Source organism: Lichenostomus cassidix, chromosome W, assembly GCF_008360975.1.
Source record: "Lichenostomus cassidix isolate B80296 chromosome W, HeHo_3.0, whole genome shotgun sequence".
NCBI lineage: Eukaryota > Metazoa > Chordata > Aves > Passeriformes > Meliphagidae > Lichenostomus > Lichenostomus cassidix.
This window is the reverse complement of record NC_139510.1, coordinates 5,338,554-5,348,952: the sequence shown is the minus strand read 5'-3', so window position 1 is coordinate 5,348,952 and position 10,399 is coordinate 5,338,554. Positions and strand designations below refer to the sequence as shown.

Genomic DNA, 10,399 nt, shown 5'->3' with positions numbered 1-10,399 from the left:
GGAGTGTATTTTATAGTTTGCTCATTATCTTTTAAAACAATAGATGTAATCATACCATTGAGTATCTGTCTTGCATGAGAGACAGGAGTTTTATGTGTTTTTGCAGTTTAACAGACTTTAAGATAGCTAGTTCCCCAAGACTTAGTCCTGTTCACAAGATTCTTTGATATTTGGCCGATCTGTCTAAAAATACCATTTATTAGATACAGAAAATAACAAACAAACATACAAACATAGAATAGATTGACACACATAGACACACAATGAATGCATAGTTGCAACACTATAATAGCTAAAATGCAATTATGAGGTAAACGCTTGCTTGAACTATAAAAATAGTTAAAAATGCAAGAAATGCTTGCTTAATGCAAGTTAAGAAATGCTTGCTTGAGCTAGCTGAAATGCAAGTTTAAAAATGCTTGCTTAATGCAAGTTAAGAAAGGTACCTATAAGTTAGCCGGAATAATACAATTTAGGAACTCAATGATCTTACCAAATCCAATTTTAGAGCTGGAATACATTAAGCTTCCTCACTCAATCCCAGGGAAGTAACCACAGGGCTGCGTCCAAACCCTGGGGAGAAGACTTTACTTCACGCTCCAATGTCCATGTAGAAAGCTTCTACCTTTCCAAGGTTTCGTGGTGTTTTTTATAGGAAAAGAGTATATGGATTTGCGGTCACTCAAAAATTCTTCACATTTTCTTAGTGTCTCACCTTGGCTTCCAGGCGCCAGGACTAGATAGCTAGGATTAAGCTATCAACTTAATCTGAGCCATTCATCTCTAGCCAGCGATCAGGGAGAGAGAGAAGGGGGAGGGGGTTGTCCTGCCCCAGTGTCTAGAAAAACTGAATAGGGACAGACTCTCTGGGTTGTATGGGTTAAAGTTTGTATACAAACACATCTCCCTTGTCTTTCCTCTGCACTAATTTGAGTATTAAAGGGATTTTTAAAACAACTGATAAAAAATTTAATTTTTCAAAGAAAACTAACAGATCCACAGAAGTTCACAGAAGGACCCATTTTTATCCTGCATAGAACTTGAAAAAGTGAGAAATATGACTAAAAGTGTTCATGACAAAGGCAATTGAAAAATAAGCCATTTTGACTCAAACTGCTTGATCATTAAGGTTGAATATAGTACAAGGATACTAATATCCAATGCAAATATGTACTTTTCTCTTTAAATTACTGAAAAAAAGTGTCTGAAACAATGGCTCTTTTGAGCTGTGTGGCTTGTAGTAGTATGCTTGGTGTATCACAAAATCAGTGGTTTGAAGCTCAAGAATGTTAGGTGTTGTACTGTTTGACCCTAAGGTTTTAAATCATCTGACTTTGCAAGTATAGTGGCAGAGTAACTTGGTACTATGACAAAAAAGCATTACTGTCAATGTAATTTGTTTCTATTGACTCTTTTCCACAAGTATCTCCTCTGTTCAACAACTTTGACGGTGTTGTTATTGCTTTGGATTAATTTAAATTGGATCATATTACTTTTAGTATTGTGTGTACAGGACCTATATGGGTGTATACAGGTGATAACACTAGGTATCCTGCATTTTCTAGATGATGAAACAGTGGGAAAAACTTGATAATTTTCTGTAGAGATTAAAGGGAAGTTAATAGAATACCTATTCTACTTACCACTTCAGATAATAAACTTCAGGGTCTTAGAGGGGAATTTACTGTTAATAAATCCAAACATGCTAGTGAAGTGAAGGAAGAAAATAACCTTTATTTCTTTTGCTTGCTTTAATAGTTGTTACTCAACCAAGCCCATCAGTTTCTCAACCTAGTACTTCACAGAGTGAAGAGAAAGCTTCTGAACTGCCTAAACCAAAAAAGAACAGATGTTTCACATGCAGAAAGAAGGTTGGCCTTACGGGTATGATAGTACTTTGTCAATATTGAATAGATTTATATGATTAGTTGCCTCTTACTAGATTAAATTTGTTGAAATCTGTAGGCATTAAACTTTTGCTTGCTGTTACAAAATCCATAATGTTAGATCCCTTAATTGAGATAATATTAGAAAATAATCATTCCACTTAATCTGTTTGATACAGAAGAATCACATACCCCCTTTGTACTGGCTAAGCCTTAATTTATATCCTTCTTAAGTCTGAAGCTTCCTAGTGATGTTGCTTTTCCTTTTCTTTATACAGGGTTTGATTGCCGATGTGGAAACTTATTTTGTGGACTTCACCGTTATTCTGACAAGCATAACTGTCCATATGATTACAAAGCAGAAGCTGCAGCAAAAATCAGGAAAGAGAATCCAGTTGTGGTGGCTGAAAAAATCCAGAGAATATAAACTAGTTTACTTGTGAAAAGACTGACTTTTATTTGTTTTATTTTAATATGCCCTATGAAAGCATTAAAGAGCAGATGCATGGCCATTTTCCTTTGTTCTCCAAAGTTTTAATTTTAGCCTTGTCTGTCTTAATGTTTTTTTCACAATGTTTGGGTGTTTGTTACAGGCAGAATTGGATAGATACAGTCCTTGAAAATGTATATGCTCTCTTCAGAATATGACTGAACAGCTAGAACGTGCACAGGAATACACATGCACGGAAGACAGGCTCTAGTTCACATGTGCTAAACAGATGTTTACTTCATGTTTGCAGCAGATCTGTCTTTTGAGATGTTCAAGGTGTTTATCACTAGCCAAAGATTGTGCCTGTTTGGGAGAAGGCTATGTCAGAAAGGCTGATGGTCTACTTTTATCCATTTAAAATCTTATTCTACTTTTAGTTTCCACACTCCATTGTATTCCAGCAGAATATAAGACATGTAGAGGGCTCTGTTGCTGTTGAGCCGCTAGCAGAGAAGGAAAACCCGGATTCTCAGCGTGGCATAGAAAAAGCGCTTTATTATTTGAATCCAACATATATATAGACTTTTCAGAGGTCACCCAGATTGGTCAGTCAGAAACCTCCCCCTAGGCCTGATTGGCCAGGCCTGAACTGTCCAAATCTCGAGACACTGTAACAACAACATCCAAACTTTATCTTTGTTTATAAAACATAGAAGAATGTTCTCATGGGAAAGACCTGTGCTAGCCACAGGGCTCTACCATCCAGTAAGATGACTGTTGGTGCCATATTTAATAAAAGGTCATTTAGCAATTGCAACAAGGAAAATGGGGGGGAAATCAGATATGTATGAGAAGAAAACTTTTTTAGAACAGATAACATTAACTTCAGAATAATGAAAATTATAATAATTTCCCAAAGGAAATGTCCTGTTAGAAACTTAAGAACTGTCCTGCAACAGTTATCTGCTTTTCTTTGCATAGCTAATAATGTAGTGTAGCACAATATTGTGCTAAGATTGACTTAGAAAACAAAAGCTCTGGGTGGGATTTTTAGACATACCACGGCAACTCTATCAAGTGACACATGCATCTGTGTAACTTGCAGAAGTATTTGAGCAGTTTATTATTCATATGCTTCTTAAATTCAGCATGTTCTGGGTTCAAAAGAATATTAGGAGCTTTTTTCAATTAAAAAAAAAAAGTTTTAAATGTAACAATTATTGGGTATGGGAATCATACCCAACATGACTCCTGTAATCTTAAGTGGGAGCTGGAACCACTCTTGGAGGGCTGCTTTATAATTTTTAATTGTATTTGGGTGTGGGACTGTAGTGTTCTTGGGTGTATTGCATGGGCTCCGTTATCTACAGCTTTGTATAATAACTAGAAAGGACAGTATAGTTCACTGATGCTTGTCTGGTAATATAATTTCTGTGTTATAATGGAAAGGGGTTTTGTGATGTATGAAACTTGTGGTGGTTTTTTATATAATCAAGTATAGTGTAGACTAGTGTTGTAATGCCTCTTCTCATGTGTATGTACACAAGATGCTACTTATGATTTTATTGCAGTGTTCAATCTTAGATTTTTTGTTCACTATTAAAAACATCAAGCTTTTGCTTTAAATTTGTTCTTTCAATGTAGTTATCAGATATGCAAGCATGTACAGATAGTTCATACTTAGGTATTGCACATAATCACACTATCCAGCATCTATGCTCTGCTGTATTATGTAAATAATAAAAATCATGTACAGAAGGAAATATTTCTTGTGGTAGTTCATTGGTTTTAGTTATTGCTGTAACTTAAAAGTGGTCCTGTGGAGGTTGGGATACAAAATTAGTACTATAGATTTTTTTTTCTTAAACCATTCTAACCTCCTTATTTCTTATTTTGACATACTGACTTCTTTAAGATGACTTGTTGAGGTCAGAGAACCATGAACAGCTGGAATACAGGTAACTACGTGATGACCAGATAAAGATGTCAGCAAATAACGACATGCTTAAAAGGGAATGAAGGAAATATTAGTAGTGAACTTTAAAAGTTTCAGTTCTGTTGTGGGTTTTGGGTTGTTTTTTTCTCCTTTTGGCTAAAGAAGTTATTTCCGGTGGATCTGTTCTAATACAGCCAGTGTACCGACTACATTGTTTTGTTAAAATCTTCATCAGAAGGCCTGGGCAGAATTGTCGGGGTATGATTGTCACAAATGCCATATATACCTTTCCCAAGGAGAAACAAAAGTACAGAGCACACAGCACATGTTGACTTGAAAGAGGCTACCTTTGCTGGTGAATAATACATAATAATTACTGCTGCCACTATATATGCTTCTGATAAGGGAGCAAGGGCATGTTCTGGGCCTTCATGTGCCAGGATGAATTTTTTTTTATTTTTATTTGTGGAACTGTTTTAAAGCATCTAAGTTACAGTTTTTCTACCTTTTTGTATTAAAGTCAAATCAACTCAACTGCATCATAAAAAGCTTGTTCAGTTTGGGAATAGGTTTTTTAGTTTGCTTGTTTTGTGAATGCACCTTGGAACTGGATATTTGGGGAGAATGTGTCCAGATTTGTGGTATTGTCAGGGTGAGAGTATTTTAGGAAGGATAACCATACTGATACTAGTACTTAGTGATTCTGATGGTCTCTCTTGCATTCATTTGCTTTTTTAATCTGCACAAAGGCTTGTTTAACTTAATACATCTGAGGAGGAAAGTATGGAATGAGAAATCTCTCATTGTTCTATAAAATCATTAACTGTATCATGTGTAAATTGTTGACAGGTGGGATAGGAGCCTGTATTCAAAACTAAGATGTATTCTGTTAATAATTCATAGGGTCTATAATCATTCAGGAGCACTAATTCCATTGAGGCTCATTGAACTTTCAAAGAGGGGGAAGGCTGGTAAGTAATAGTGGGTACTAAAAAGTCTGATAAATGGATCTTTACATTTTAGTGCAAACAGTGTGGTACATATCCCTTGGCAAAAAAAAAAAAAAAAAAGAATATAGGTGCAGAACACTTTGGATTTTAGTTGTTTGGTCCTTAAATCTAAAGTGATAAATGGTTATGACAAGGTTACCCACCTAGTTGCTCAAGGGAAGCCATTTGATAAAAGAAATGATACATTACCACATCCTATGACAAAACAACCTTGGAAAGGATTGAGAAATGCAGACTGAGCTCTAGAGGCACAGAGAAGATAAAAACAGCCTTGCTAATTGCTAGAAACAAACTGCGCATGTTCAAAACCAGGGGTCAACCAGTGGACACCACAATTTGGGGATCAAAGACCACCAGAGACCCCGAAAGAGACCCCCCCAAGGACCAAATAAGGACTTCCGATAGGGATGGGACTATGCAAAATAGGGCAACGAATATACATCAAGCAAGTGAGGATAACTGATGAATATGTAAACTATGTGTAATAAAATGCCTTCCTTGTCTGTCTCGGGTTACACGAGATTAGAGGAAAATCCTCCTCGTGTCCAGCATGTTGCAATAAAGAATGCCTGCTTTGTAATACTCAAAACAGGTGTGGGGCGGGGTTTCCTCCACCCAGCGGCGGTGTGATTAAAAGAGAGCTGAGCAGGTGGGTGTTTCGCTCCTGCACAGGCGTTGGGCAGGGTTTCCTCTGGCCAGCGGCGATGTAATTAAAAGAGGGCTCTAGGGAGTGTGGCAAACAGGAGCGGGCAAACAGGGGCGTGGCACGGCACTGAGGGCGTGGTATGGCAGTTTGCGAGGCAGTTTGCGCAGGCAGGGAAAGCATGCAGGGTTGCAGATATCCTCCCGCTAGTGGGGTTTTTAGTTTGTTTTAGTGTTGAGATTTGGTTGGTTGGTTGGGGTTTTTTTCAGTAATGGTCTATTGTGATAATAGCTGCAAGTTCCCCACACCCCTTTCTTAACGACTGTACTTGTCACCTATTGTCCTGCCTTCCCTACTCCACATGGCCCTGGCCACTCCCTCGGGTTTCCCCTATTGGTTCCTGTACTCCTAACTCCGCCCCTGTACCTCCCCTGTACCCAGAGGTCACTGGGCCTGTGTGCTGTCCCTGCCCTCTCTGTTTCCCTATAAAACCCCTTACCCTCCGCCATCTTGCTGTCTATGCTCCACGTGTGTTTCTGCTCCACGTGTGCTGAGCATGTGAGGCCTTTGCCCTCGAGGCATCTCTGCCTCGGGGAGGTCGTTGGCCTCTGCTGCACCATGCGAATAAACATCTTCCACGGACACAACGCATAGACCCTCCTCGCCTCCTTTATCACCGCCGGTTGCGGAAGCAGACGAACCAGAGCTAGCCTTATGGCTCCCCGGCCGGTGAGAGCGCAGTGTCCAGCCCTGGGACAGAGGGTTTGGAGCACTGAGGCGCTGAACTGGGCTGGGTAGAGACGCTCTCGGGTAAAGTCTGCTGTAACATCCTCTAAACCGCAACAATGGTCTTTACATGATCAAAAGCTACAGCTACTAAAAGTGTACCTAGCCAAACAGAACCCTCCAAGAAGGATGCGTCTGTCCAGACCCCTTCCTGTGAAGAGTGTTTGAGCTTGTCAGTAGTACCAGGGGATGGTGCAAAAGATGCCTGCCTATGGCGCGAACAGGGGAATGATCTCCTTTCTCTGGTGGTGGAGCTTAGGGAGGAAGTAGAAAGACTAAGGAGCATTAGAGAAAGTGAAAGGGAAATAGACTGCTGGAGCTTCAACCTTCCATCCTTGAGAGAAGCCCCCCAAGAGTCAGAGGACTCCCATGCCTCCTATGGTCAGGCAAGAGGAGAACATCTGGTGGATGAAGGGGAGTGGAAATGGGTTCCTATTCAGGGAGGTAATAAAAATTCCTCCCGACCCCCATCACCCACCCAGGTGCCACTTCAGAATAGGTATGAGGCCCTGGATGAAGAGGGTCAGCCAGATGATATAGAAGAAAACAACCTGCCCTGTGAGCCTTCCAGTTCTAATTCTACTTCCCCTGTCAGACAGATCATTACCTCTAGCATTATAAAGAAAAGAAAGGTAGTCGTGGTAGGCAACTCTCTTCTGAGGGGAACTGAGGGCCCTGTGTGTCAACCGGACCCATCCCACTGGGAGGTCTGTTGCCTCCCTGGGGCCCGGGTACAGGATATTACTGAGAGACTCCCTGGGCTGATTCAGCCCTCTGATTATTACCCATTGTTGATACTCCAGGCTGGCAGTGATGAGATTGAAAAGAAGAGCACCAGGGCAATTAAAAGGGACTTTAGGGCACTAGGTCGAGTGGTCGATAGGGCAGGAGCACAAATAGTGTTTTGCTCAGTCCCTTTGGTGGCAGAGACAAATGATGAAAGAACAGGAGAGCCCACATCATCAATAAGTGGCTCAAGGGTTGGTGTCATCGACAGAATTTTGGGTTTTTTGATTATGGGGCAATTTTTATGACACCTGGCTTGGTGGAGTGTCCTAGGTTGCAATATAGATGTATTTAAGTATTCTATTACCACCAGCTGTGGGCCGTTAGCTGTTATCACCTGCTAATGACCCACCCCGCATGACAGGCAATGGGCCATCAGGGACCCACCGTGTGACTCATGGACTTATCTCATCCCATTGTGGGATGCTCTGCCCAGGAAGGAGGAGCCAGGTGTTCCCACCTGGATATAACCTGGCCTTGGAACTGCCTGAGCTAGCCCTGTCTACTGGGTTCCCAGAGGACAAGAGCTACCACTGGACCTTCAGCTGGAGACCAGACCTTCACAGGATCACTGCTTCAACTGAACTACTTCAGTTGAACTGCTACCACCACCTTTACTGGGTGTCAGGTCGTATCTGACTTTGTCAGTGCTTTTCCTTGTATTATTTCACTTATTTTTACTTTCAGTCTTGACTTGTGATCTCCCACTGGTTTGTTTTCAAACCAATACATGGAGCCAGACAGGCTTCATCTATCTGTTAAGGGCAAAAGGATTTTAGCCCATGAACTGGCGGGACTCATTGAGAAGGCTTTAAACTAGGTTTGACAGGGGAAGGGGATGCAACTAGGCTCTCCAGAAACAAGCCCAAGGGTGCTAAGGCAGAGTCAGGGGTGAAAGTAGCAGCCCAGCTGAAGTGCATGTATACTAATGCACGCAGCATGGGTAATAAACAAGAAGAGCTGGAAGCCATTGTACAGCAGCAAAGCCATGATTTAGTCACCATCATGGAAACATGGTGGGATGACTCGCATAACTGGAGCACCGCACTGGATGGCTACAAGCTCTTCAGAAGAGACGGGAGAGGGAGGAGAGGTGGAGGGGTGGCCCTTTATATTAGGGGCTTTTGATGCCATGGAAATTGAAACTAATGATTATGAATTTGAATGCTTGTGGGTAAGGATTAAGGGGAAGGCCAATAAATCTGACATCCTGCTGGGAGTCTGTTATCGACCACCCAGTCAGGAAGAAGAGGTAGATAATTTATTCTACAAGCAGCTGGAGGAGGTTTCAGGATCACCAGCCCCTGTTCTTGTAGGTGACTTTAACCTACCAGACATCTGCTGGGAGCTTAACACAGCAGAGAAGAGGCAGTCTAGGAGGTTCTTAGAGTGTGTGGAGGATAATTTCTTGTCACAGCTGCTGAGTGATCCTGCCAGGGGAGGGACTGCATTGGATCTGCTGTTTGCTAATAGAGATGGGCTGGTGGGAGAGGTGGTGATTGGAGGTTGTCTAGGGCATAGTGATCATGAAATTATAGAGTTTTCAATATTTGGTGAAATCAGGAGGGGCATTGTTACGGCCCAAGCAGCTGAGATAGAACTCAGTGCCCTTGAGAATGTGGAGGATTGGGATGCAATGGGAGAAGTGCCAGAAGAAAGTGAAGAAGAGATGGATTATCCCAGCAACCTCCCAGAAAAGTATTACAGATAGTATGAGCCGTTATCTCTCCCCAACCACTCGACGCTTGCATATCTCAGAGTTAGACATTGGTAAATTTAGACTGTAAATTACTTGTATTCACTTTTCTATTTGTTCTGAAAACTTGTAAACCCGCCTAGTTATGTGTCCTTATAACCTGTTGTAGAGCCTTTGTTCTGGGCTCTTCAGATGTCTCTCCAAACTCTCCTATCCCCTATGTAACCCCCAATAAAGCTGAAGAGACCTCATCTCGTTCTCTCGCCTGAGTCGACTTCCAGAAGCCCAAATTCATCTCCTGTGTAGCTCAAAACAGCCCTTCTCCCCACTGAAAGAACTTTCCTGTGGCATTTAAAGCACTTCTGGTTATGACTTCAGAAGTAGCCGCCGCAGATGGTGCTCCCGTGTGAGGAAAACCACAGATGTACCATCGTGTGAGGAACATCGTGGGAGAAGACGCTGAAACCGCGTGAAAAGAAGAAACCGGGAGAAACAGCAAAAAACCGGATTTCAAACCCCTCCGAAAAGCCGCGGCTGCAGCCTGCCGCCGAGCGCCGCCGCGCCGCGCCCGCCGCCGAGCGGAGGAGGGGGAGCTCAAAACACCCGCAGCCACGCGTGAATTTTCCACCTGAGAGCAACACCAAAACTTTCCAGCTTTTGTGGGAGCCTACGCCCGACCTCAGCGTGCGTGGACGCCTGGAACGCGACCTCGCGACACCGACTTTACTTTGCCCCTGACCTCCTCACGGAACAGGACCCACGCGTGGTGTAAGTCCTCCGTGACATTGTGGGAGTGGGGAGAGGGAATCCCCACCCAGTGCCCCTGCAGGGCAGAGAACGAGTCTCGCTGTGGGGGGAGGGTCAGAGGAACTGTTTTAGTTTTGTTTTTTGTTTTTCGGCTTAGAAAAAGACCACCCCCCCCGCTTGGACAGCAATGGGCTGCTCTTTTTCTAAAGTCGCGAATCTGAGAGGCGAGATTGAGTCCAAATTAACCACACTTTTAGTTCAGAACGAAGTTTTCTTTAAGAAAAGCCATTTAACATCTTTAATACGTTTTATTTTAAAATATTGTCTCCCCGAAGACCCACAAGACATCCTTTAAGGGGATTTCTGGGACGAACTGTCCGAAAAAATCTCCTTTCAATGCCGCATACATGAAAAATTAGCCCTCCGATTGTACCCCCTGGTCTCCAAAACTCACAGTTTAGTAACTGCTGCTGAAAAGC

General features: G+C 42.3%; 1 long non-coding RNA gene across 1 annotated transcript; it reads left to right on the top strand.

The window, feature by feature from the left end:
* Positions 1 to 2,309: 2,309 nt before the first annotated feature.
* Positions 2,310 to 4,079, top strand: LOC146425377 (uncharacterized). Its single transcript, XR_014846534.1, has 2 exons — positions 2,310 to 2,792; positions 3,062 to 4,079. It is a non-coding gene; the product is annotated as an uncharacterized LOC146425377 (long non-coding RNA).
* The last annotated feature ends 6,320 nt before the right edge of the window (positions 4,080 to 10,399 follow it).